We start from the raw sequence: 22202 nt of genomic DNA, 5'->3' as shown, positions 1-22202 counted from the left end.
CTATGTCCCACCACTGCCTTCTGGCCTTGAGTGTTTCTGGTGACAGGTCTGCAGTAAATCTCAAGGATGTTCCCTTGAATGTAATTTCTCTTTTTGATCTTGCTGCTTTCAGAATTCTGTCTCTATCTATGGGATTCGTCATTGTGACTAGGATGTGTCTTGGGGTGTTTTTTCTGGGGTCTCTTTCAGTTGGCACTCTTCGGGCATGCAGGATTTGATCACATGTATTCATTAGCTCTGGTAGTTTCTCTTTAATGATGTTCTTGACTGTTGATACTTCCTGGAGATTTTCTTCCTGGACCTCTGGGACTCCAATAATTCTTAAGTTGTTTCTGTTGAGCTTATCATAGACTTCTATTTTCATCTGTTCCCATTCTTTGAGTAATTTTTCCATTGTTTGATCATTTGCTTTAAGGCTTTTCCCCAATTTCTTCTGCTGTATGGAGTTGTTATTCATCTCATCTTCCCGTGTACTAATTCTATCCTCAGCTGCTGTTAATCCGTGGGAAAGCTCAACCATGTTTTTGTTCAATTCATCTACTAAGTTTTTCAGACCTGTTATTTGACCTGAAATTTCAGTTTGCAGTTTTCTCATTTCTATCTTCATATTCTCTTGATTCTTATTAGTGGTTTCTTCTATACTTTCTTTGAGTTCTTTAAACATATTCCATATTGCAACTCTAAACTCCTTATCTGAGAGACTGACTAGTTGGTTGGTCATGTTCAAGTCATCAGAGTTGCCACCATCATTCTTTATGTCTTGCTCTGGCCTGCATTGTTTACCCATTGTCACACTTGTATTGTGGGTTTTTCTACGTGTTGTGGTTGTATTCATTGGCTAAATGAGGTGCTCGGCTGGGAAGCGAAGCAGAGCAGCTGTGCTCCTCTGGCTCCACCCTTTTTGGGCTTGTAAACTTACCTCCAGGGAAGGCAAGCCGTCTGCAGATGAGCCACACACAGGATAAAATCAGGCCAAAAATGGAGCACAGCACAGAAGACAAGCAGATGGGGGTGCTGGCATCTGAGTTCCAGCAGAGTTCAACAGCTTTCCCTTTCTGGGCGTGTAAGTTCACCTCCAGGGCAGGCTCCAGGGAAGGCAAGCCGTCTGTAGATGGGCCACACACGGGTGGAAATCAGGCCGAAAATGGAGCACAGCACAGAAGACAGGCAGATAGGGGTGCTGCCATATGAATTCCAGCAGAGTTCAGCAGCTTCTCCTTTCTGGGCATGTAAGCTCACCTCCAGGGAAGGCTCCAGGGAAGGCAAGCCATCTGCAGATGAGCCATACACACAATGAAATCAGGTTGAAATTGGGGCACAGCACAGAAGACAGGCAGATAGGTTTGCTGTCATCTGAGTTTCAGCAGAGTTCAGCAGCTTCCCCTTTCTGGGCTTATAAACTCACCCCCCAGGAAGGCTCCAGGGAAGGTGAGCCATCCACAGATAAGCCCCACACAGGATGAAATCAGGCTGGAAATGGAGCACAGCACAGAAGGCAGGCAGATAGATGTGCTGGCATCTGAGTTCCAGTAGAGTTCCTCAATTCTGTCTTTCACTCTGAGGCAGGCATAATCACTGGCAGGAACACTGATGAAATCCAGTTTCAGGCAGCTGGAAACCGCATGGCCCAAGATGGCTTCTGTGCCCTTCTCACTCCCAGCAGAAACCAGCAGGAATCAATGTGTATACATCCCGACCCACCTCTGAAGCAGGCAGGATCACCAGCAGGAACGCTGATAAAATCCAGTCTCAAGCAGCTAAAAACACTATGACCCAAGATGGCCTCTGCACCCCTCCGACCTCCAGCAGAAACCAGCAGGAATCAGTGTTTGTACGTCCCAACCCACCTCTGAAGCAGGGAGGATCATAGGCAGGAACGCTGATGAAATCTAATCTCAGGCAGCTGGAAACCACATTGCCCAAGATGGCTTCTGTGCCCTTCTGACTCCCAGCAGAAACAAGCAGGAATCAGTGTGTGTACATCCTGACCCACCTCTGAAGCAGGCAGGATCGCCAGCAGGAATGCTGATGAAATTTCAGTCTCAGGCAATGGGAAGCTGCATGGCCTAAGATGGCTTCTGTGCACTTCTCAATTATATTATTTCTAAAGAGGAAGATAACAAAACTGCAGGTCTACACTTCAAAATTTAAAATAAATTATTTATGCTTTTATGAAAAATTATAATTTACTATCATACTTATTAATATGCTTAGTCATTTTATTTTATGGACTTACCTATTATTTTAAGACATCATGTTAGTAATTACATTTGTCTATTATTTCAAATGTATTCAATCGTCTAAATATATATTTATATTATTTTAGATATATATTTGAACGCTTGTACTTTTTGGGTATTGTAAAACAGTGAAAATATTTGTTTTATAAAACGATAATCTTTTCTACTGGAAGAGACATTAATAGGAATGTTATAAATATCCTTCTTATGTGATACTTTAGAAAATATTTTTTGACATTTAAAATAATTTTACTCTTCACTAAGAAAACTACAGCCCTTAAATATCTGTATACCACCATATGGAATGTTAATATCTGAGACAAGACACCAACTGATATATTACAATCACTGTTTTTATTTGAATATTCAATATGATTATTTAAATAGTTCTTAGCTTATTGTATATCTTACATTTTTTTCACAAAACTATATTTATTAGTTTACTCTAATATCCCAGAAACTAGAACTGAAAACTGTTGGAGATAAAAACCACAATATTTTGATATTTTCATTGCAGAATAATTACAGCCATGTTGGCTTTCTTCATTTTTATAATAATATAGTTTTCTTTGGTGGGGGCTTGGGTCATACTCAGCAGTGCTCAGGAGTTACTCCTGGCTCTATGCTCAGAAATCTCCCCTGGCCGGCACAGGGGACCATATGGGATGCTGTGATTCAAACCACCGTCCTTCTGCATGAAAGGCAAATGCCTTACCTCCATGTTATCTCTCCAGCCCAGCTTCTTCATTTTTAAAATATAAAGGAAGACCTACTTTAAAATAATTACCTACAATTTTGACTTGATATAGATTCAAAACTTAATTCTTTATATTTCTTTTGGATATGTTCTAGATTAAAGTAAAATGTTTTGATGCATTATATACTGTCACCACATTTTATATCTAGGATAATATAATTATGAAAATTTTATCTTAGTAAAGGACAAATGTAATTGTATTAGTGTTCTTAAAATAAATTTTTAAAGGAAAACAAAAATATATGAAATCAGAATGAGCTATTGCTTATACTAAATAATCCATTGTTAATATTTGTCTTATGTCAGGTTCACTAGAATTTACACAGACTTATCAATATAATTATAAACATAAGTTAAAATGCTACTTGGTCTTACATGCACTATTTTGTATTATATACCATTTTTCCTTAGTATGAAAATCTTTAGTTTGACTGACATAATGAAATATCAAATAAATATGCTGCATTTTTGTAAATAACTCTTGTGGGGTTTGTGCAATAATATATGGTGCTTATGATTGAACACTAGTCTGTTGCATAAAAGGCATGTGTCATAAACATTTATACTATCTGTCGCCAAATTACAATCTTTTAGGCAGGTTTATATATAGTCCAAATTACAAAATTTGGCATACATATCTTATACATATGTATGTATATATTAATATATTTGTATATATATGATTGACATTATTTATTCATAATTATATGTATTCAGAATATGAGAACTTATTTGGGACAATTGTGGCAATTAAATTTAAGTTTCCTAGGATATAAGTATATAAGTGAGGAAAGGTAAAGAATTGAGGTTGGATAAAGTAGAGTAGTATGATTTATTTACCTGATACTATGAATTAAACATGTCGGAATTAATCATAAATTTTATAAGTGCAATATTTACTCTTTGTGTGTCTACTGAGTGAATATTGAGGTATAATATAGAAGACAAAATTTATAAAGCACAGGCATGTTGCTATAGAATTCTTTACATTGGTATAATCTCATTTATTTTAGATGAAGGATGTTTTAGAACAGAAAAAAATTTCTTTATGTTTATAATATTTTATTTATTATTTCTTGAAGAGCTGACATTTTAATCAAAGATTATTTAATTCCAGGTTTATGTTGTAATAATATTCATTTTATGTATTTTATTTTGTCATATCACCAGTGTTCAGGAGCTACTTCTGGCTCATTTCTTGAACTGTCTCCTGTTGTACTCAGGAGTTTTATTATTTATTTATTAATTTATTTATTTATTTACTTTGGTTTCTGGGTCACACCCAGCAGTGCTCAGGGGTTACTCCTGGCTATGCTCAGAAATTGCTCCTGGCAAGCTTGCAGGACAATATGGGATGCTGGGATTCGAACCACCATCCTTCAGTATGCAAGGCAAACGTCTTACATCCATGCTATCTCTCTGGCCTCATGCAGGAGATTTTTTAAGATGAATGAACTTTGTAAGGGACTGAACCAATGTCAGCCTCATGCAAGAAAAGTTGCTTAATCCCAGTAGATCTTCATAACATATCCATTTTTGTTTTTGTAACATATTTGCAATGATAAATAATTCCAAATTAGAATGTTATTTTTGTTTCTTTTACTTTTTACTGCTTCCAAGATGATGGTAAACTGTACTCTGAGTTGAGTTGTTTCTCGAATAAAGCATGACCTTTTTTCCCCTTTTTTTCCTCTATAGTCAGTCATTTTTCTCTAGGTATATTTGTTTGTGTGTTTATTTACTGGAAACGTTCAGGCGTTATTCCTGACTCCATAGTCAGGAATTATTCCTGGTGGTACATGGGGAAAACTTAAGGAAAAATGGAGAATGAACCCAGTTGGCTGCAAGCAAGGCAAAAGGCTTATCCAATTGAACTATCACCCTGGCCTCTCCAGAGATATCTTTGAAAATCAGCATGATTTTAAGCAGTATACTGTATTGTTTGTTGGTTTATTTGTTTGTTTTGGTTTTGGGACCACACCTGATGATGCTCAGGGTTTACTCCTGGCTATACAATCAGAAATCGCTCCAGACTTGGGGGATCATAAAAGAAACCACGGATCGAACCACAGTCCATCCTAGGTTAGTGCTTGCAAAGCAAATGCCCTACCACCTGCTCCACCGCTCTGGCTGGAAGCAGAATGTCTTAATCTATGTTTGTTGTGAAATTTTCTGTTACTTTTATGATAGCTGGATTTCACAATGTCTTTTGCAACACAATTCCAGCTATAATTTCTTCATTTATTTTTCTATCCCTTTCATGGACTGCTTTTATACAAATATTTGGCTGACCATTGTGTTAAAGGTTAGAGAGATTCTATTGTTTGTTTGTTTGTTTTGTTTCTGTTTTTTTTTTTTGTCATTTTTGGCTTCCAATAAAGTTTCTATTGACAAATCTTCTGATGACTCCAAAATCACTAGTTAATTGTAATGGTTTGGTTAGTATGTTAATAATCTTATGCAGCAGTTTACTTAATGACTAATATTTTTTCAATAATTTTGGTTTGGGCTTCTTCAAATGTTTATTCAGCATATCCACTTACCATATTAGATATCTTCACCTGCTTCATTGTAATCAGGGAAACAATAATGAAAACTTTAAATTTTCATGTACTAATTTTATTATCTCTGTGGAGCACTGGATTTTTTTGTTTTGTTTTGTTTTGTTTTTTCACTTTTAAGATTGCTTGTATTTTTAGGACACTCTTAATATAGAAAAATATACTGAACAAATTTTTAGGTTTTCTATGACTGATATTTTATATCTTAAATATTCTTAAATTTTCATATGACATATTAGACATTATTTAGAAACACTTTTGTTCTTTTTGACTTCTGTTTGTTAGTGGGTTGCTTTAATTTGGGGGCCACACAGGCAATGATCAGGGGTTCCTCCTGGCTCTGTACCAGGAATTTCTCCTGGTGGTGATCTAGGAATGCTATTGGGTATCAGTTACAGGTCAGCTTCATACAAGACAAATAACCAGTTCATTATACTATCGCTTTGCCACTGAAGTTTTTAAGCATATCTTGAGAAAGTTCACAGAAACTAATAAATTAGCATCTCCCTAGTACAATGCAAGACCTCTTTACAATCCCTACAAAATGATGAAAATTTCCAACTGATGAGAACATTTTTCAGCTCTGCATGAGCTATTTTTTTTTCTTCTAGAATTCTTGTTAGATATTTTTCTTGTAATAATTTTTTCATACACTCCTAACTAATGTTCACCTGCAGATGTGAGAGAAAATGTGATAAGATATTATCAGTTATCTATGCAGCTGTCTCTTTTCTTTTTTGGACTTCAAAGAATATCATAAAAGAAATAAAATAGTATGTTGGGAAGGATATTGGTCTTGAATGCAGCCAACCTGGATTTTAACCCCAGTATCTCAAATGGTCCCCAAGCTTGCTAGAAGTAATTCCAGAATAGAGAGCAGGTGTTGACCCTGAGTAATCCTTAGTGTGGCCCCCAAACAACATTAACCAAAGAAGAAGAACAACCAACTTAAGTATACCATGGGTATAATCTTTCTATCAAAATTTCTAGACTAAGCCCCAGTTTCTACTTTCTTCATCATTACTTAAAAACTTTTAAGTAAGCTGAACTCTAAGAGGATTACATGCCCTGTTAGGCTTTTTCCTGATTTTTTTAACCTTTGGAGATTATCTTCCTCAATGACTGACATACAATAGCAATAATCTCATAATTTTGTTAATTTCTCAGGATCTATCAATAAGATTATCTGAGATCTGGCAATCCATTTTGCTTAGAGGAGTGGTGTTGTGCACTTATCTGTGACTGGTATTCTTATAGAACACATGAGATCTTTCTTCATCATTGTGTACAAATACTTTACCAAAATGCCATAATTTTACCAATATTAAATAACACTTTTAGCTTTCTATTTTATATGTTTCTTTCAATGTATGTATGGATCAACTTTTAGTAAATCATAAATCTGAACTTACAAAATTTTAAGACTTTTAAAGAATTTTTGTTTTACAATTATATTACATAACCGTTAACATTAGGTTAAAACAAATAAAACATTTAAGAATGTTTAATTATATGTTATTATATGTCATACACTAATGTTGAAATTATTCGTTTATATTTTAGAGTTTTGTTTTTGTTTTGTTTTTGGGTCATGCCCAGCAGTGCTCAGAGGTTACTCCTGGTTCTGTACTCCACAGTCGTTCCTGGAAGACTTGGGAGATCATATGGGATGCTGAGAATCGAACTAGAGTCTGTATGGGATTGACTGACAGCTGTGCTATCAATACAGCCCCTAGAGATTCTTTTTTTTTTTTTTTGCTTTGTGTCACCACTTAGCCACCCCCTAAAGATTCTTAATAATTAATATTTCTGGACCGCTGGAACTGCCCTAGTCACATCTGCCTGGTTTTTCCTACATACCTCAGGTAGGGAAGCCCCGCCCACTCACTCCAAACGCGCAAACCTCTGCCTGGTTTTTCCCTGCTTGCCTCGGGTAGGAAAGCCCCGCCCACTCATGCTGACCACGTGAATATAGCCTAACACAACATATAGGTCTAGCCAGCTCAGACTTAACATCCAATTTTCTTAAATAATTAAGAGCCCATAAAATTGGAAGCAAAATACCAAACAAACCAGAAATACCTATATCAAACAAGGCAGGTGGCAAAAGCGCACCCTAATCGAAAGGCCCTACAAACCAGGCAACACCAAGAATTGCAAAGAAATATGGGTAAACCAAGGAAGACCCTAACATCTGGAAGGAAACACAAACAAGTTTCCAAGTCCACCAAAATGAATAGATCCAAGAGATGAAGATCTGAAAACAGCCATGAAAAAAGAAATGCAAATCATGGTAAATGTTTTTTTTTTTTTTTTTTTTTACGAATGAGGCACTTTATTAGTATATCCAGCAGCTTTCAGCTCTAAAAAATATGGAACGCTTCACGAATTTGCGTGTCATCCTTGCGCAGGGGCCATGCTAATCTTCTCTGTATCGTTCCAATTTTAGTATATGTGCTGCCGAAGCGAGCACCATGGTAAATGTTTTGAAAGATGCACTAGCCAGTGAGTACAAGAAAACCATGGATGAATAAAACAACCACCTAAGAGAAGAACTGCTACAGAATATGAGAAATTCCATACAAATGGAATGTAAGGAAACAATAAAAAATGTAAAGAGCTATACGAGTAGAATCTCACAGCTGGAAAAGCGTATAGAGCAACTCAAAGAAAAACTGCAATCAAAATTCGTCCAGGAAACCAACAAGGAAATAAAAGGCAAAGCACTGGAAGAGAAAGTCTAGTACTTAATAAACAAAGACAAAAGAAATAATCTAAAAATTGTAGGTATACCAAAGGGGAGGAAACAGGGAAAGGGGAAGAACAGTGGTCAGGGAAATAATAGCAGAAAATTTTTCAACCCTCTGGAAAGAGACCTCGATGCAATTCCAGAAAGTAAAAAGAGTCCCTAATAAAATAGACCCTAATAAGCCAACACCAAGATATATAGTAATCCAAATGGCAAAAAAAAAAAAAAAAAAAAAAAAAAAAACAGGAAAAAGATGAACTCTTAAAAGCCATAAGGGAGAAAAAAGACCTCAAGTACAAAGGAAGGGACATAAGAATCAAACCAGATCTCCCATTTGAAACAATTCAAGAAAGAAGACAGTGCAGTGACATATGTAAACGACTGAATGAAAGAAATTTCCAACCTAGGGTCCAAGACCAATAAAGCTCTCATTCCTATGGGAAGGAAGACTAAAAACATTCTCAAATAAAAACAATCTAGCAATATCTGTGAAAAAAAAAAAAAACAATTTTAAATGACCTACTCAGAGACAAATTACACAATCCAAATCACTGCTTATAACAGAAACAACAACCCTACACAACACAACTACACAACAGCCCTCTCTGTCAATAATCTCCCTAAATGTTAGTGTTCTATCTAAACTCTCCCATTAAAAGACATATACTAGAGAATTGGATTAGAACACATAAACCGGACTTCTGCTGCTTGCAAGAAACACATCTACTAATGCAGGACAGGCACAAACTTAGAATAAAAGGATGGAAATCAAATATTCAGGCCAAGGGAAAACAAAAAAGAGCAGGGACAGCCATCTAATATCAGACCAAATTGCATTCAACCTCAAGAAAGTGATCAGAGACAAGGAAGGTCACTACATACTGATCAGGGGAACAATAGATCAAGAAGTACTAACACTGGTCAATAGTTATGCACCTAATGTAGACTCAGCAAAATATGTGAGGCAATTACTCACAAACCTGGAGAAACACATGAAGGGAAATGTGATAATAGTAGGGGATCTCAATACTCCACTATCACCAATGGATAGATCCAGCAGGCAGAAAAATAGCAAAGTAATAAAAGCCCTAAATGAAAATTTAGAAGAACTAGGGCTAGTAGACTTATATAGGGCCCTCCACCCCCCAAAACCAGAATACACATTCTTCTCAAGCCCACATGGAACCTTCTCAAGAATAGACAATGCCTTAGGGTATAAATCTAACTTATGTAAAACCACAAGTGTAAGGATCATCAGAAGCACCATGTCAGATCACTATGCAACAGAGGTCAAAATTGATTGTAAGAGGAAACAATATAGAAAATCAAACACCTGGAGATTAAACAAAATGCTACTCAACAACAGTTGAATCAAAGAGCAACTCAAGGAAAAAATAAAAAGATTCCTTGAGACAAACGATAATGAAGAGACAACTTGTCAAAACTTATGGGACACAGCAAAAGCAGTAATTAGGGGGAAACTCATAGCAATACAGGCTTATGTCAGAAAAGAGGAAAATAACAAAATCAACAATTTAAAGGATCACCTTAAGGAACTGGAACAAATGCAGCAAAGAAATCCAACCACAACGAGAAGTCAAGAAATAATAAAAACCAGAGCAGAAATAAACAACATAGAAACCAAGAAAATAATACAAAAAATCAATGAGTCCAGGAGTTGGTTTTTTGAATAAATAAACAAGATAGACAAACCACTGGAAAGACACACCAACAAAAAAGAGGGAAATCACCCAAATTAATAGGATCACAAATGGAACGGGAGATATTACAACAGAACCCCATGAAATACAATATATCATGAGGTCATATTATGAACCACTATACTAAGTTAGACTAGAGAAGCCAGCAGAAATCTACAGATTCTTGGAAAAATACCAGCTACTAAGACTGAAATTTGAAGATCTGAAAAATCTAAACAGGCCTATCACTTCAGAGGAAATCGAAGATGTAATTTAGAAACCCCCTAAAAACAAAAGTCCAGGTCCAGATGGTTTTACAGGTGAATTCTATCAAACATTTCAGAAGACTTACTACCATTGATCCACAGGCTCTTCCAAACCATAGAAAAGACAGGAACCCTCCCCAACTCCTTTTATGAGGCTAATATCACACTCATTCCCAAAGACGGCAAGGACAGCGCCAAGAAAGAAAACTACCGACCAATCTCCCTAATGAACATAGATGCAAAAATTCTCAACAAACTTTTAGCAAACCAAATCCAGCACTACATCAGAAAGATTATACACCATGACCAAGTGGGATTCATCCCAGTGATGCAAAGTTGTTTCAACATATGTAAATCAATCAACATTATACACCACATCAACAACAAGAAAAACAAAAACCACATGATCATATCAATCGATGCAGAGAAGGCATTTCACAAAATTCAACACCCATTCATGTTGAAAACACTCAGCAAAATAGGCTTAGAAGGAACCTTTCTCAAGATAGTTACAGCTATCTATAAAAAGCCCACAGCCAACATTATCCTCAATGGTGAAAAGCTGAAAACATTTCCACTAAGGAACTAGGCAAGGCTGTCCACTCTCTCCACTCTTATTTAATATAATCTTAGAAGTCCTTAATGCAATCCCCATCCAAATTCAAATAGCAATAGCAATCCAACAAGAGAAGGGAATCAAAGAATCCAAATTAGTAAAGAGGGACTCAAATTATCCCTCTTTGCAGATGCTATGATGATATACATAGAAAACCCTAAAAGTCCACAGTAAAACTTCTAGAAATAATTAACCAATACAGCAAATTGGCTGGCTACAAAGTGAATACACAAAAGACAGTAGCATTTCTCTACACAAATAATGAAGTAGAGGAGAGAGATTAAATATTCAATTCCATTTAAAATAGTAAAAAAAAAAAAAACACTAAATACCTAGGGATCAATCTTACAATTGAAGTGAAGGACTTATACCAGGGAATTTCAAAACACTTCAGAACAAAATCGAAGAGGATCTAAGGAAATGGAAGAACATCCCATGCTCATGGGTAGGTAGAGTCAATATAGTCAAAATGACCATCCTACCCAAACTCCTATATAGATTTAATGCAATCCCCATCCAAATTCAAACATCATTCTTTAAAGACTTAGAGCAATCAATCATAAAATTCATCTGGAACCACAAAAGACCCAGGGTAGCCAAACACATTCTAAAAAACAAGAAGCTGGTGGCATCTCGCTAGCTAACCTGAAGCTATACTATATAGCCATAGTGATAAAAATGGCATGGTAATGGTACAAAGACAGAGCCTCAGACCAGTGGGTTAGAACAGAATTTACAGACATAAGCCCCCAGATATATAGTCAACTAATATTTGACAAAAGAGCCAAGAACTTGAAATGGGACAAAGAAAGTCTTTTCAACAAATGGTGTTGGTACATCTGGAAAACCACTTGTAAGAAACTGAAAATTGACCCATACCTCACCCCATATACAAAAGTCAACTCAAAATGGATCAAAGACCTCGAAATCAGACAGAAACCATAAAGTTTATTGAGAAAAATAGACAGAACACTCGAAGACCTATATATTAAAAAAGTCTTTGATGATAGATTGCCAATGGAAAAAACTTTAGCATCAAACCTAAACAAATAGGACTAACCAAACTAAAAAGCTTCTGCATGGCAAAAGAAACCATACTCAACACTAGAAGACAGGTAACTGAATGAGAAAAAATCTTTGCACTCAACATGTCCAATTAAGGGCTGAAATCCAGAATATACAAAGCACTCAGAAAGCTGAGTGCACCAAAACCAAATAAAGCCATAGAAAAATGGGGAGATGAAATGAAAAGGCACTTCACTGAAGAAGATCAAAAGATGGCCAACAAGCACATGAAAACATGTTCACCTTCACTCATCATTAGGGAAATCCAAATCAAGACAACAATAAGTTACCACCTTACACCACTGAGGATGGCTCACATCAAAAATAATAGAAACAATCTCTGTTGGTGGGGTTGTGGTATGAAAGCCACTCTCATTCACTGCTGGTGGGAATGTCCCCTAGTCCAACTCCTATGGAGAACAGTCTGGAGAGTGCTCAAGGAACTCAGAATTGAGCTGCAATTTGACCCAGAAATTGCTCTCCTGGATATCTACCCCCAAGCCAGAAGGACATTCATCCTAAAATATGTATGCACCCCACTATTTATCGCAGCACTCAGTATACTAGCCAAGTCTTGGTACCAACCTTAATGCCCAAAAACAAATGAGTGGATTATTAAGATGTGATTTCTATACACAATGGAATACTACATGGCAGTAAGAAATGATTCAATCACAGACTTTGCAGCAACATGGATGGACCTTGAACATATTATGTTAAACGAAGTAAGTCAGAAGATTAAATATAAGCACAGAATGATAGCACTATTCTGAAGCACCTTGAAACTACACCATATATAAAACTAATATTCAAAGATCAAATATCAGGAGTTAACAGGGTAGAAACTCCAAACACTGTAATACCACACATATACTGGGCAGAAGTGCCCAAAACACATAAAGACGAACATCATAAACTCTTGCCCACACATTAAACCATAAAGAAACCAGCAACTGCAGAAACAACAGCGTAGAGTGAACAGGTATATAATCAGCCTGTGACTGCAAAGGCTCATAATAATCTCTTAGGAATTTTATACAAGGTTACAGGTAAGCAATAGTATGGGAAATCACTGACTACAATCGAAGTATTTCAAAATCATAGGTGTTAATTCATTAAGCTTGATATATTTAAAGTAACCTCTCAGCTTTTCTGTCCACAGGCGTTCTTGGATACAAAGGATGGACAACCTAAGATGGCATCTCAGAGCTAAGCCACATGAGATGCCATACCAGGTTGCGTTACAAATTTGTCTGGACAAAACTTTTTAACACACCCTTTATCTCTAAGGCATACCCTCTTTTAGAACCTGAAGCACATGACCAGCCAGACCACCGAAGCAGCAATGGTGACCTGCAGACTTACACTAAGGGCCTACTCATCGAGCATATCCAAGCAGAATAACATGCCCCCACTCTTTTCACCTCTCTTCTCACTACTCCCTCTTTCTTATTTTTTCTTTCCCTATTTAATCTTATTTTCCCCTTTCTTCCTTTCTGCCCCTTCCAAATACTCTCCCCTATCCCCCTTCCTGGAATCCAACTACTCCTTCACCCCTCAATTCCATCCAGATTTTCCAACTTATTAAAACTCTTCACCCTCAGTTCACTAATCTATTAGTCATCAAGACTGACCTCCTACCCCAACGAACCAGTACCCAGCACCCAGTGAAGGGACATCCACTCAAACCCACAACTCATCATGGGCAGGAAAAGACAACCAACACCCCTACTGACTCATGCTGTGTGGCTCTCCCTACCAACTTATCCTAACGTGGACTGTTGCTGGATACTGGACTTAGCCCTAAAAGGACTCATAATGCGTGATCTTTACACAAAACCCCCCTCAAATCTTTTACCAATCTCAGGAAGGGCAGGGTATGCAATGAAAAGGAGCCTGGGAACCCACACCCCACAAGAAAATCTCAAAAGGCAATGGGGAAACCTATACTTCCATCATAAGTATAAGACCTGTATAACACTACCTCTTTATTTTTTATTTAATTTTACTTAAAAGCATTTTTCACTATACATATGTGAGCAAACATATATATTTTTTATTTCTATTTTTATGTTTTTTGGTTGTTCAATGTTTTTCTCGGGTCTTTTCACCCCCAAATGCACAGGCAATATAATGAAGCACCATTTCTTCCTGCAAAGGCACACTTAGAAAGGGGAAATCCCACATATATAAACAAGCTCTTATCTACTAGGGATAAGAACTCATACTTATTTACAATACAGAGGAATCTCCCACCTTGAAAATATGTTATGTGGATCTATCTTAGATGCCAGAAGATTATACACCGACTGTCCAGACTTGAATCCTGAACGCCAGACATAGAATTGACACAGTTCTTCACAACAGCTACAGGAACCAAAGCCCACCTAGGATTTCCTGAATACTACTCGATCTCCAACAACATGTGCCAGTTCTAATAAGATATCCTGACAATGAGGAAATTGGAAACAAATGCACATAAAAACAGATTATATTACCTTACCAACTAATGATAAAACAAATTTGAAAGACTTACCACAATATGGCTATGCAAAAGCCAAGAACGTGATCTACAGATGACCAGCTTATAGAGCCATGACCAGGCAGTATGTATTCTGGGACCATCAAGAAAGCCCTAGTCTAGGGTTTGGTCTAAGTCCTGCATAACAATCATGACCTCCAATGCCAGAGTCCTGACTGAGGCCATTGCAACTGAACGGGTCTTCTGGAAACATAACGAAAGACGATATCTCAGGCTCCATCCGAGTTTCAGAGCAAGGGCCAAGACCACTAACCACAGAAGACAGATTAAAATGACATTGAGGAAACAGAACTTCTAAAATCACAAAGAAAGTCTTCATCATAAGTTCCACTCCTTGACCTGTGCACAGACTGAGACCCCTAGATTAGAGGTCTGTCTTTATCATCCAGATCGGAGCAGAAGTCTTCCAAGGGCAGAGAAACCCTGTATCTCTTAGGCCAAGGGGATTCCCGTTTTGGATGACCCCAGTATTTACTGTGCCTACGCGAGAGGGGGGGAGAGAAGAGACAAAAAACACTAAATAATCCTTCTTTTTTTGTTTTTATTTTTATTTATTTATTTTTTATTAGATTTTTATCTAGTTTTTGTCGATTTCTTTGTTTTGGGGTAGATATTGAAGTAGTTGTCCATTTTTTTAATTATGTATTTACTTTTTCTTTCTTCTTTTCTCTTCTTCCTCTTTGCGCCTTGTCATATTTCCTATCTCAAGACCATGGCAACTATGTGGTGCATATTTTTAGTGCTGCAGTGTTCACTGGATATCTTATTTGATTCCTCTTTTTGAACTGTTGCTGTGTCTCACCTTCTTCTTTTCCCCATCGTCCCTCAAACCAAGGATGAGAGCCTCTAGAATGACTCTGCTCATAGCCAGCGTAGTCGATTTTTACCCCATTATATTACTTTTCTCTTCCTCAAATAAAACCACATAACTTGAACTTTCTGGTTCTGCCTCCCAATTAGAGGGGGCAGTAATAGAGTCACCAAGACCAGTTATAAGACCACTAAGTAATAAACTAGACACAGAAGGGACTACGCATTCTAGCATCCCCTGGGGGGCGGGGAGTGGAGGATATGGGAGGCAGGATGGGAGCGGTTGTGGGAGGACAATTCGGTGGTGGGGATTCCCCTGATTCAATGTAAATATGTACCTGGAATATTACTGTGAACGATATGTAAGCCACTATAATTAAAAATAAAAATTATATTAAAAATAATTAATTTATCTGTTAGATTTTGTCCACCTAAATGTTGGTTGAAATGCCATGCCCAGATAGATATTCTATGACAATCAGGTTTTGTTTTGATGCAAAGACTGAAACATTTTGTGCATTTTAGACTCTTAAGTGAAGGGGACAAATTCAGAGATAGGTGGTGTCTTAGACCCAAAATACCCAGAGGTAGTATTCTAATGATCATGGGATGGCATTGGATTTTCGTGTTTTTCAGTCCACATATTATTACCTTGGACCAAAAATATTACAATATGCCTTTTTTTTTTTTTTTTTTTTTTTTACAATATGCCTTTTCATCCAACTCTGGGCTCAACACTTTTCAGGGGTATTTTTTCAACTACTGATATTGTGTTCCTGATGTTTCCTTTAAATATATACTTAATGTATTTAAAGAAGATGCTATTATAATATTGACTAAAGAATGACATCTAAAATACCATTCTTCAGTGCTTTTAAGATTTAACACAATCTGGGCCTAGTGGTGGCACAAGCGGTAGGGTGTCTGCCTTGACTGCACTAACCTAGGAAGGACTTCCATTCAAACTCCCTGGGTCCCATATGGTCCCCCACGCCAGGAGTGATTTCTGAGCACATAGCCAGGAGTAACACCTGAGTGTCAATGGGTGTGGCCCAGAAACCAAAAACAAACAAAAGCAAAACAAACAAACAAAAAAGACAGCACAATGATTAGAGTTGTTGTGTCCTTCAATATATTGATGTGCTATACAGTCTACTTTTATTTTTTTATTTGTTTTTGTGCCACACCCAGTGACGCTCAGGGGCTTTAATATCTGTGTTATTGCTCCAGCCTCTCTACTTTTTTAAGAAAATATATTAATATGAGCATATATCTAACATTGCAGCATTGTGTTGTATACTCACTTTGATTTCATGTTCTAACTCCTTTTAATGACATGTAAAACATTTTTAGCCATTTTGTCTTAGAACAGAATATTTATCCAATTTTTTTTCCTGGTGTACTTATTTTCAAGTAAATATTTTATAGAAAATTAAAGATATCAACAAATAAAGATTACAGCATACATTTGTCTGTAATAATTAAAGTTTGGATAGTTCAATTTGTAATTTAATAAAAGATGGTTTATTCCTAGATCCTGAAAGGATTTACAATAAATGAATTGCTTATTTTGCATTTATTTGAAAGCCCAATGCATATTATCATTGGGGAATTGTAGGACATAATATAATTTCTTAGTCTGTTCTTGGGATATGACTTTTTTGGTGATTTAATTTTCTGTGTACTTAAAGATTATCCATACTTTTCTTAGAACTTTTTATAATTAGAAGTTTTTATACTAAAAATGGTGATAAATATCATGTACAGATTTCTACTTAGTGATAAGCATATACACCTTTTAGCTTTTCCTATTATAACACCCTGTTGTATTGAAACGGTTAAAATACTGAATTGTAGGGGCCGGTGAGGTGGTGCTAGAGGTAAGATGTCTGCCTTGCAAGTGCTAGCCAAGGAAGGACCGTGGTTCGATCCCCTGGCATCCCATATGGTCCCCCCCAAGCCAGGGGCAATTTCTGAGCACTTAGCCAGTAGTAACCCCTGAGCATCAAATGGTGTGGCTGAACCCCCAAATACTAAATTGTATTAGGACAAGGAATAGATGTAATAGACACCAAAAGAGGCTCACTGTTTACCTAAGAGAGTTACAATGGACACCATAATAGAGACAATACATTTTTCCTAGGTGAAAAAAATATCTGAATTTTTTATGTTATTTGTTATAACACATTGGAACAATAGTACATGTATAATTGTTCTTAAGTTACCTATTTCATGACACCCTTTACCTATTATCCGCTACTCCAAAACTAAATAATATAAATTGAATAGCAAACTATATTTTGGAGACAAAGGTGCCAATAGTTGGCAAAAGAATAATTTTGTGAGCAATGGAGATAGAGTTTAAAAGCTGTTTCTTGTTTAAATTCAACCTTCTGTGCTTTTTATGGTCAATCAATCCATACTAGGTAAAATTCCTGAGCATAGGGCCAGGAATAAGCTCTGAACTAAATGAGACTATTATGGATCCAAAACAACAGGGACTGGACATATAGTACTGTGGATAGGGAGTGTGCCTTGCACATGGTGGAAATAAGTTCATTCCTCAACATCCTATTTGGCTCTCTAGACTGCAAAGTGAATTCCTGAGAACAGGCCCAAGGGAGCCCTAAGTGAGTGTTGCCACAAACCCTTCAAAAGCAAAATAAATAAATAAATACATAATTGAAACAAAACAAATAATATTACAATAGTAATTCTAAGAATGCAGTAGTGATTCTAAGGCAAATATGCACAGTGCCATTACTTTCACCCAACATTTCTTGCCTTGTAGACAATAATTTCCTTCCAAAGAAGACAATCAAATTTGGATGAGTATCCTATTATATTTGGCTATAACTCATATTTTATAAAATATTAATTAAGTATAATTTTAGTTATAGCAATATTGAGGAAGTTCAATAGACTTCCTTTTAGAGAGAGGATTGAATTCTTAGGAGTTATTGGATCATACCAATGATTAAGTTATATCAGCTAAGCACTAAGTCTATTCTCCAGAACTGTGAAATATTTGCATTTTACACCAGTTACAAATTAATATGTTGGTTTGGTTGGATTTTTAGCTGTTTTTAAGAATATATGATTTCTAGGTGATAGGCAATTCAATCTTCAGAATAGTAGCAATTGTTAGGAAAGCAATTTTTTCTCCTTTTTTTTTCCTTTTTTTTTTTTTTTTTTTTGTCCTCCCATTCACAATACAGACCAGGAAAAAGGCCTGGGTTGAGGTGTATATAAGGTGAATTTACTGTACCTCCTCTTTCTATACAGTCAGTGTAAAGAACACAGCCTGTGGTAAGCATTGGGAAGCATTTTCTTTTCTTTTCTTTTCTTTTCTTTTTGTTTTTTTATATATATAAAAAACTATTCACCAGTACAACATTCCCATCACCATTATCCCTAGTGTCCTTCCTCCCCATGTACACCAGCCTATACTCTAGACAGGCTTTCTACATTTTTTTTTTCCTTTTTTTAAGGAGCCACACAGGGGAGCTCAGGGCTGACCCCTGGCTCTCCATTCAAGGACCACATTTGGAATCTCTTTAAACTATTTGAGATTTTAGAAACTGAACTGTGATCAGACATATACTTGCAATGCAAACAGCCTATTTAGCCAGTCACAATTTGATATTCAAATTTGTTTTGCTCCCTTTCATTGAGCTTCAGTTAACACAGAGAAACATCAAGAATCTGTGTATTACTTGGTCCTCAGAGTTGTACTACATGCGAGTATAAATAAACTTAAATATCTGAATCTTTTATAATTGTTATTCTTCTCTTTCAGTCCAACCACTATAAAAATTATGCATAGATTTTTCAAAAAAAAATAAAACAAAATCCTCAAAAATTGTAATAATTATTAACTTATTGCCTGACTAAATAATATAGGCAAAAAATTGTGACCCAAGAGAATTGTCTCTCAAAATATCTTTGTCCTTTAATTAGATAAATATATTTATTAGATCTTATTCTTCTTCCCTGGATAAATTCTCTTGTCAAGTATTCTTTGCAACCTATGACAACATTCTGGTTGGTCTTTCCATAATGATAACCACCTTTAATTAGTGAAAATATAACAATATTGGTATATATGCTATAAGAAGTTTGCTTTGTTATTAATATATATCAGTACACAATTGTCACAGAAGGGTCACTTTAATACAGTATATCAAAGTTGAATAAATTCTAAAGTTTATGTAATTATCTTTGCAATTGTACTTTTACTGTAATTAAACTTCATTTAGAAAATTAGATCTAATTGTCAGGTTCATCATGGTTCATCATTTCTGCTTTGTTTTAATTTATCAAGTGTTCATTGATTTTGGTGACATTGACAATTTTGAGAAGTACTTGTCAAGAATTTCATTGAATAGACATCATCCTGCACTTATATTAAGTCTATTTTTATAATCATTCATTTTGCATCTTTCTATCAGTAATATTAGACACAGTGCCATGCATCATATTGCATAAATGTCACAAAAATTTATCTGACTAGCAACAATTAATATTAATCTTTATCATTTGTATTATTGAGATATATTGGAACAAGAGGTAATTTCTGAGACTATTTTTCGGATGTAAATTTTTCTATGTGTTTAGGTAGTTTGTATTTAGATATTCTATTTATTTAGGTAGTAATTAGCAAACTTTTTTGGGGGGGCCACACCTCTTTCTTTCTTTCTTTCTTTCTTTCTTTCTTTCTTTCTTTCTTTCTTTCTTTCTTTCTTTCTTTCTTTCTTTCTTTCTTTCTTTCTTTCTTTCTTTCTTTCTTTCTTTCTTTCTTTCTTTCTTTCTTTCTTTCCTTACTTTCTTCTTTCTTTCTTTCTTTCTCTCTTTCTTTCTTTTTCTTTCTTTCTTTTTCTTTCTTTCTTTCTTTCTTTCTTTCTTTCTTTCTTTCTTTCTTTCTTCTTTTCTTTCTTTTCACACCCAAAGAGTCTCAAGAGTTACTCCTGGCTCTTAGCTGAGAAATTACTCCTGCCAGGCTCTGGGGTCCATACGGGACCAGAGATCAAACCAGTGTCAGCGGCAGGCAAGGCAAATGTCGTATCTTTGTGGTATCTCTTTGGCTCCACCCATGCTACACTTAAAAAAAAAGGTCTCATACTTAGGAAGTGAGCCATTATATACTATATACTTAATAAGTTTTTATTACTTGTTATTTATCTGAATAGCCATGACATACATAATTTCAGGCTTGTTTATGATTTAGTTCAACACCCTTCAGCAGCACACATTTCCCTTTAACATTGTACTCAATTTCCCTTCCCCAACATCTGCCTGTCTTTGTGGCAGAGAATTTTCTTCTCTCTTTCTCTCTCTCACACACATACACAGACTCTCTCTCTCTCATTTTCTTCCATTTTTTCTTTTATACATTGTGTTGCTATATTGTTACTGAAGGGGTATCATGAAAATAAATTTTCTTCAGCACTCAATTCTTTAGCTGAGTGATCAGTTGCAACTATTGTTATCTTAGTGGTTCCTTCTCTGCCCTAAATATACTTTTCCTCTATTTGTGACAAACTTCCTACCATAAACTGGTACTCATCTATAGTGTTTCTGAATATTATTAGCATAATAACATATATATATGTCCCACAAATTAACGTGATTATCCTTTGTCTCTCCCTTTCTCATAAATTATGCATAATACTATCTTTTATAATATTATCAATATCCATCCATGTATAAAAATTTTTATTGCTTCATTTTTCCCAATAGATTCACAGTTCATATTGTGTAGATGTACCAAAATTTATTTTGTTTTTTGTTTGTTTGTTTGTTTAGATTCATCTGTTCTCAGGCACTAGATTTTTTTTCCAGCTTTTGGATATTATAAATAGTGCTTCAGTGAACATAGTTTAAGATGCCTTTTCTATATTTTATTTTTGGGGAAGAAACATATACTCCTAAGAGTGAAATTATTGGGTCACATTAAAACCTAATTTCTAGTTTTTCTGAGGAAAATCCATATTGATTTCCCAAATGTTGAGGCATTCAACATTCCCACCAGTGTTCAATGAGAATCCCTTTGACCCTGCATCTACAACAGTATTGTTTGTTGTTTGTTATTTTTTTGGAAGTTTGCCATAACTCTGGTGTGAGATGGTATCTCATCATTTTGATGCATCTCCTGATGATTACTGATGCAGGGCATTGCTTCTTGTACCTTTTGGCCATCTGGAGAGAGGAATAAGCAAAAATTATCCAAAGGAAGAACCACAGATGGCCAAAAAATGTCAACACACAAAATACACAATAACCAAGTTCAATATACAAAATACAAAGTCAATACACAAGAAATATTTGCTTTCCTTTATACAAATTATAACTCAGAGGATAAAGAAATCAGTTTATCCCATTTAAAACAATGTCAAAGACCATCAAGTACCTAGAATCAATGGAACAAGATAAAAGACTAATACCAGGAAAACTTCAAAACACATAAGAAGAAATGTAAGAAGACAAGTAAATGAAAAAAACATTCCATGCTCATGGATAAGAAAAATCAATAAGAAAAATTAAAAATTAAAAACATAAAAATGACCATCTTATCTAAACTTCTATATATATTTAATGCAATCCCTATCCAAATTCAGAAATTTTCTTTTTGTATGTGTGTGTGTGTGTTTTCTTTGGGTCACAACCGGCAGTGCTCAGGGGTTACTCCTGGATCCAAGCTCAGAAATTGCTCCTAACAGGTCTGGGACCATATGAGATGCCAGGATTCTAACCAATGATCTTCTGCATTAAAGGCAAACACCTTACCTCCATGCTATCTCTCCAGCCCCAGATTCAGACAATTTTCCAAGACTTAGAATAATAAATTAAAACGTTTGTGTAGAACCATAAAAGACATAGGGTAGCCAACTCATATT

The 22202-nt window shown here is 35.8% G+C and overlaps 2 non-coding genes across 2 annotated transcripts; both read right to left on the bottom strand.

Annotated features, from left to right (window-relative positions):
- Positions 1-7924: 7924 nt before the first annotated feature.
- On the bottom strand, positions 7925-8031 carry LOC126032877 (U6 spliceosomal RNA). Its single transcript, XR_007504037.1, has one exon. It is a non-coding gene; the product is annotated as a U6 spliceosomal RNA (small nuclear RNA).
- A 10468-nt stretch (positions 8032-18499) lies between these two features.
- Positions 18500-18632, bottom strand: LOC126033318 (small nucleolar RNA SNORA51). The gene has a single exon (XR_007504425.1). It is a non-coding gene; the product is annotated as a small nucleolar RNA SNORA51 (small nucleolar RNA).
- Between the last annotated feature and the right edge of the window lie 3570 nt (positions 18633-22202).

The sequence above is a fragment of the Suncus etruscus genome, chromosome 16 (assembly GCF_024139225.1).
Source record: "Suncus etruscus isolate mSunEtr1 chromosome 16, mSunEtr1.pri.cur, whole genome shotgun sequence".
Classification (NCBI taxonomy): domain Eukaryota; kingdom Metazoa; phylum Chordata; class Mammalia; order Eulipotyphla; family Soricidae; genus Suncus; species Suncus etruscus.
The sequence above is the reverse complement of the archived record's forward strand: the minus strand, read 5'-3'. Positions and strand labels throughout refer to the sequence as shown.